This window comes from Dipodomys spectabilis, unplaced genomic scaffold (genome assembly GCF_019054845.1).
Source record: "Dipodomys spectabilis isolate Male_0828 unplaced genomic scaffold, ASM1905484v1 ptg000024l, whole genome shotgun sequence".
NCBI lineage: Eukaryota > Metazoa > Chordata > Mammalia > Rodentia > Heteromyidae > Dipodomys > Dipodomys spectabilis.
Genome location: NW_024870701.1, coordinates 25,838,412 through 25,845,514, shown reverse-complemented (window position 1 = coordinate 25,845,514; position 7,103 = coordinate 25,838,412).

The window sequence follows — 7,103 nt, the reverse complement described above, 5'->3', positions numbered from 1 at the left end:
CCACATAGCCACTGAAGGCTCGAGGCCCCCGTGAGATGACCACCAATGGTAAACAGCAAAACCCAAACAATAAATACTGACAGGAGGGCAGTAACACTGACGGGTTTACGCACCGCTAAGCGGCTGCGGCAGGAGTAGGGACGGGCTGGGAAATAATGAGCAAAGACCATAAATCATACCTGGAGACCTAATCAATAGAGCCCAGGAGCTTGATCTGACTCCTGCCAGGGAGCCTCTCAGGGAGTCATGAAAGACAGCTTTGGGATTGGCTGAGCCACTCTCAGCTGCTTTCTATACTTCTCTGGGCTTCTTTTCCTGCAGCCGGGCGAAAGTAGGCACTCAGATTTGATGATTCCAAACTTCCTCTGCCCTTCCCCAATTCCTCAAGCTTCCTGGTTTCTGGGATCCTTTAGAGAAAGGGATCAGCCCCTGAGGGGGTCAGCCTTAGAAGCAGGCCCAGGCCCGGGGAAGAAGTGGAGTGAGGGAGGGTGTTACCAAGACCCCGGCTGGCCAGTGACAGGAAGGCAGCCGAGCACGGCACAGGGAGCGATTTTACTGGAAAGATGAGAGGAAATTGCATCTTTAATAATTCACCGGCCGGTTTGGAGGGAGGCAGGTTGGCGGGCTGTGGACGAGCCGTCGGGTGATCCCAGCCTTGGTTCCTGGAAATCGGCTGGCTCCAGAGCCTGCCCGGGAGGCCCAGGGCCTCCATCTCCTCCTGGCCGAGGGACAGCGGGAGCCGACAGAGTCTAGACCAGGGTGAGAGGTTAAAACACAGCCATCCCGGGAACCCGCTAAATTGATATCCCCAGCAAAAAGGGAGCCAAAAGGATCGATACAGCATCCGTGCAGGAAGACAGCCAAGATGGGCCAGGCTGGTGGAGTTGTGGGGAAAAGGAGGGCTGGGGCCTCAGCAAGCAAGCTGGGGGGCTTCTCCCCAGGAGGGGGAGGGACTCCTGTCAGGCGGAGGTCACCACCCGACACTCTGATTGGGTAAAGTGTCCTCTAGCTATCCTGGCTTTGCCCTTCCTGCTGAGTTCTCTCAGGGAAGGCCTTCAACTGAGTCACATGGGATCTTCAGGATCACTAACCAGGAGCAATACCTGTCAGGTGGATCTGCCTAAGATGTGGGGGACAACCCTAGCTTGTGTGTGTGTGTGTGTGTGTGTGTGTGGGCACGCGCGAGCGTGCACGTGTGCGTGCACGCATGTGCTGAAACTCAGGGCCTGGGCACTGTTCCTTAGGTTTTTTGCTCAAGGCTAGCACTCTATCACTTAAGCTATACCTCCACTTCTGGCATTTATTTAACTATTTATTTATGTACTTTTGGCTTTTTGCCAGTTAATTGGAGATCTCTCACAGGCTTTTCTGCCCAGGCTGGCCTTGAACTGCAAGCCTCAGATCTCAGCTTCCTATGTAGCTAAGATTACAGGCTTGAGCTACCAGTATCAGCTGTGACCCTAGCTCTGAAGCCCACAGATGTTGATTCCTCCCAGGGTAGCTCTGGGACCATGTCCTACAAGGCCACAGCCCCATTCTGTGAGTGGCTCTTCTGGAAAAGAGTGGTGGGGAGCAAAGCCCTTTGTCTCTGAGGAAAAGCAATGACACTGTAGATTATCTTTACCTTAGGCTTTCTCTCAAAGAGCTGGAGAACCTTGGGTGGCTAGTCTCCAAGCTTTGATATGTCAAAACCCTCCTAATTGGGTCAGTATAATAGAAACTAGACTTGGGAAAAGGGTTCATGAGGGATTGAAGGGATCTGGGGTACTCAGGCAGAACACAGGTAACTTGGTTTCTCATCTACTCCATCCCCTGCTATTTAGCAAAGATGACTCAAAGGTGTAAAAGACCCCCCCCCCCCCCCCCCCCCCCCCGCTGAACTTAGGGTCTTGCATTTGCACGGAGCTAAACCTCCAACCCTGAAGACTTTAAAAACTAATGAGTTTTTTTTTTTGGGGGGGGGGGCAGATGGGAAAATTGAGATTCAAGGAGGGGCAAAGCTGGCCAGGCATTGTGACACAGCCTGTAATCCCAGCACTTAGGAATCTGAGACAGGAGGATTAATAGAGTTCAAGGCTAGCATGGGCTACTATTGAGAAAGAAAGGAAGAAAGAAAAAAAGAAAGAGAGAGAGAAAGAAAGAGAAAGGAAAGAAGGAAGGAAGGAGGGAGGGAGGGAGGGAAGGAGGGAGGGAAGGAGGGAGGGAGGGAGGGAGGGAAGAAGGAGGAAAGGAAGGACATGGTTCTTCCTTTAATCTTCGCATGGTCAATGTGTGAAACTGGCCAGGATTCAGAGCTACTGACTTCTGGCCCAGGCCTCATGGATCCTTTTCCCCACAGCTTTGACATGGGAAATATGGTGTAGCTTGTAACCAGTGGCCAAACCAGTGATCATGAGATTCATCCTGACTCACCAATCCTTGCCCACTATGAGGCTCAATTTCCTCCCTGGAAAAACAGTGTTTGCCTGTCCACCAGCCTCTGGGGACCCTCAAAGAGATCAAATCTTTTTTTTTTTTTTTCTTTTAGTCAGGGGCTTGAACTGCTGTCCCAGCTTTTGTGCTCAAGACCAGTGCTTTACCACTTTCAGCCACAGCACCACTTCTGGTTTTCCGGTAGTTTATTGGAGATAAAGAGTCCCATAGACTTTTTTGCCTGGGCTGGTTGGAAGGCAATCCTTAGTTCTGAGCCTCCTAAGTAGCTAGGATCACAGTGTGAGCCACCAGTGCCTGGCTCATAGGGATTGACTCTAACAACACAATTCTAACTCTGGATTAGTAAAACCTCTTGCATCTGACAGATTCCATTTTTTTTGTTGTTGGTCATGGGGCTTGAATTCTGGGCACTGTCCCTGAGCTCTTCACCTCAAGGTGAGTGCTCTACCACTTGAACCACAGCACCCCTTCCGGTTTTCTGGTGGTTAGAGATAAGAGTCTCATGGACTTTCCTGCTCAGTCTGGCTTTGAACCGAGATCTTCAGATCTCAGCCTCCTGAGTAGCTAGGATTACATGCGTGAGCCATTAGTGCCTGGCAAGGATTCTACCCTTTTAGAAGTCATTAGGGACCATAAAATAGGCAAAAATGGATTCTGAGCTGATATGGTTGACTAAATCATTCATTCTTATAGTGAGATTACATACTTGTATTCCCAGCTCCTCAGGAGGCTAAGAAAGGAAGTTTGAGCCTTTGAGGCTTCCCTGGGTCACATATGGAGGCCTTCTCTCACATCTACTCAGCAAAGCTCATGTTCCTTGCTAATGAAAATGTCCTAACTCAGGGCCTCTGGCTCCTATTTGTAAATAGCTTGACATGTTTATTGGTCTAGTTTCTCAGGTAACAACACACATTCTGATAGTGGTAAGAAGAGCTTTACAATGAGGAAGAAGGAGAAAAACTTAAAATGCAGAGCCAGTAATTAAAAAACCAAAACAGACAGGACATAGGTTGATCATCCCGAAGCTAACACTGCAGACTAGTCTACTAATTAGTGTTGAAATGATACAAGTCAGAAGTCAGGGGTAGGTGGTGGGCTTGCCCAGAGAAAGTTATTTCCCAACGAAAGAAAGAGCTGGGTGCCAGTGGCTCACGCCTGTAATCCTAGCTACTCAGGAGGCTGAGATCTGAAGATCATGGTTCAAAGCTAATCTGGGTAGGAAAGTCCAAGAGACTCACCAGAAAACTGGAAGTGGTGCTATAGCTCAAAGTGGTAAAGTTCTAACTTTGAGCAAAAAGAGCTCAGGATCAGTGATCAGGCCCTGAGTTCAAGCCTTGTAACCAGAGTCGAAACCAAAACCAAAACAAACAACCAAAGCTCTGCTGTTTAACGATGTCAGAAAATGAATGTACATAACCTACCCCATTTTCTTTCTTTTTTGTAATTTAAATTTTTATTGTAAAGATGATGTACAGAGGAGTTATAGATAGATAAGTAAGGTTATGAATACTTTTTTCTTTCTCTTTTTGCCAGTCCTGGGGCTTGAACTCAGGGCCTGGACACTGTCCCTGAGCTTCTTTTTGCTCAAGACTAGCACTCTTACTTCTTGAGCCACAGAGCCATTTCCAGCTTTTTCTGTTTATGTGATACTGAGGAATGGAACCCAGGGCTTCAAGCATGGTAGGCAAGCACTCTACCACTAAGCCACATTCCCAGCCCCCAGAGCCTATTTCTCCAAGGTCAAGCTGGGCACTCACTGGTGCTTCAAGCCTGTATTTCTAGTTACTCAGGAGTCTGGGATCTGAGGATCAAGGTTCAAAGCCAACTTGGTCAGGAAAGTTTATAAGGGTTATATCTCCAATTAACCACTAAAATGCTGCAAGTGGATCTGTGGCTGAAGTGGTAGAGTGCCAGTCTTGAGTGAGAAAGCCTACGGGATGGTGCTCAGGCTCTGAGTTCAAGTCTCAGTACTGGCACACAAAATAAAAGTCAAGCACTGGTGGCTCCTGCTTGTAGTCTTAGCTACTCAGGAGACTGAGATTTGAAAATTGGGGTTTGAAACCTGCTTGGGCAGGAAAGTCCATAAGAGTCTTATCTCCAATGAATCATCAAAAAGCCAAAAGTAGAGTTGTGTCTCAAGTGGTAGAATGCTAGCCTTGAACAAAATAAAAACAAACAAAAAAAGGGACAGCACCCAGATCCTGCATTCAAACACCAGGACCAGCACAACATAAAATAAAATAAAATGAAAGATAGCTGGGTGCCAGTGGCTCATGGCTGTAATCCTAGCTACTCAGGAGGCTGAGATCTTAAGATTGCAGTTTAAAGCCAGCCCAGGCAGGAAAGTCTGTGAGACTCTTATCTCCAATTAACCACCAGAAAATCAGATGTGGCGCTGTGGCTCCAAGCACAAAGTGCTCAGGGATAGTGCCCAGGCCCTGAGTTCAAGCTCCATGTCTGATGTAAAAAACAAAAACGTAAAAGAGGTTTGTATTGGGAGTGGGATGGGTAGAGGCAGGCGTGGGGAAACTATGGAACAGGATGAATGAGGATGAATATGGGCCCTGTAGTTTATTTGCACATATGAAGATAATATCTGTTGAGACTGAAGGGGGAAGGGGAAGAGGAGAGTGATAGAGGAGGTGAGGCTGATGGAGATACATTATATACATGTGTGCAACTGTCACAATAAAACCCTCTTGTACAACTAATACATTCCAGTTTTTTTTTTTTTTTGTCGGTCGTGGGGCTTGAACTCTGGGCCTGGGCGCTGTCCCTCAGCTCTTCAGCTCAAGGTGAGCGCTCTACCACTTGAGCCACAGTGCCACTTCCAGTTTTCTGGTGGTTTATTGGAGATAGGAGTCTCACGGTCTCTTCTGCCCTGGCTGGCTTTGAACCGCGATCCTCAGATCTCAGCCTCCTGAGTAGCTAGGATTACAGGCGTGAGCCACCAGCGCCCGGCCCACATTCCAGTTTTCTAAAACATCAACATAATTTCCCTTTACTAGTCTGTGTACTTCGGCTGTCCCCTTACAGGGTCGTGACAATGGCTGATTGTCCACATGTCCACTTCAGGTGGATGCTCTGGTCACCTGTCACCAGTGGAGCCAAAAGCCTGGCAGGTCTAGCCTGAAAGAATACCCCAGGGGGACCTGTTACCAGGAGGCAGTGTCCTTACTGCCTGTACAAAACAAGGGACATGTCATCACAGGAAAATAAATCACTGGGCCCTTTTGGGACCCTTTGGTGAAAGACTAATTTGACCCAGTGCAACTGGACACTGACTTGCTGATCACTTTTGGAAGTGGCTGTGATCAAGTCTCAGCCTTCCTACCATGCATCACTGAGAATGGGTGGGAGCCTTTCCTGGACCAGGGCAGCTGTGGGGGTGGCTATATGTCCTGAAAAACAAGGCTGTCATATCAAAGGTGATTTCTCCAGCCACCCTAGCTAGGCCCCAGCGCCTGTCCCTGCTCCCCATGGCAGGCACTCTGTGGGGACCCTTCCCATCAGAGCACTGGCTGGGCAGGGCTCCTCAAGACCCCTTCCCACCCCAGCCTGCTGATCGCACAAAGAATACAGATTCAGGGCATATGTGATGTTTTTTTTGGTATTGTTTTTATTATTTTTTAAACCCACTTGTACTTTGGGTTCAGCTGGAAAGCAGGACAAACTGATGGAGGAAAGGTGTGGCGTGAGCAGGACTCGCCTGCAGCTTTAGCATGAAGCCTCAGACCCCTGCTCCGGCGAGGCAGGTCCTGGCATCTGGCTCACAGCTGGCTCAGGTGAGTCACCAGCCCTGCCATGCAAGTGTCCCACGCTGAGGACAGCTGTTTGCTCTCCGACTGATTGCCTCCCTCAGAGGCCCAGCCAGAGGTTTCTCAACACAGCGTCCGGCAGCTAAGGGTCACCATGCCATAGGCAGGCCTGAGTGTCTGGGACAAGGAACACTGGCTGGCTTCTGATGCCAGATAACAGACTGGGACGTGGCTTCGTGGAGGCTGCTGTCTGGGGTGGCCCCAGGGGGCTGCTTCTCTTGGCGCCCCAGGCTGTCTGGGCCTGCTCTCCGGCCGCTGCTGCCTGGCTGGGGTGGGAAGCCACGGTTCAGTTCCCATCCCCCATCCCGCAGAGGAAATACAATAAAATAAAAATTATAATAAATACAGACTAGGTCAACATTTACATTTACACAGATGGACAGGACAGTCCCCAAACTATAAAGGCTTACAGACTGGTTAATGAAAGATGACGGGACGAAGCTTGGTTTGGAGGTTCCTGTTTCCTACCAAGGAAAGTGGAGGCTCTTGGCTTTCTCCAGGGGAGAATGGTGGCCCTATTGGGGGTGACAGTTCCACAGCTTAAGCAAAGCCACCAGGCCGTAAGGAGCAGGACAGTGGCAAGCAGGCCGCCAGAGAGGAAAACAGTGACTAACGCACCCCGAAAGGAGACAGGGGAGGAGCAACATCAGATGGCGGCCGGAGCCTCTGCCGCGCACCCAGGCAGCCGCTCAGACACAACAGCCAGCTCTGCCTCTTGCCAGACACCTTCGCAGGCTGACTTTGATAGGCCCTTCCTCTGGTCGCAGGGAGAGCGGGGAGGTCTCTGAACCCATTTCTTCCCCCAGTTCCTGTCCGAAGCTGCCCTAGATGCTTACATTTTCAGTTTTACTT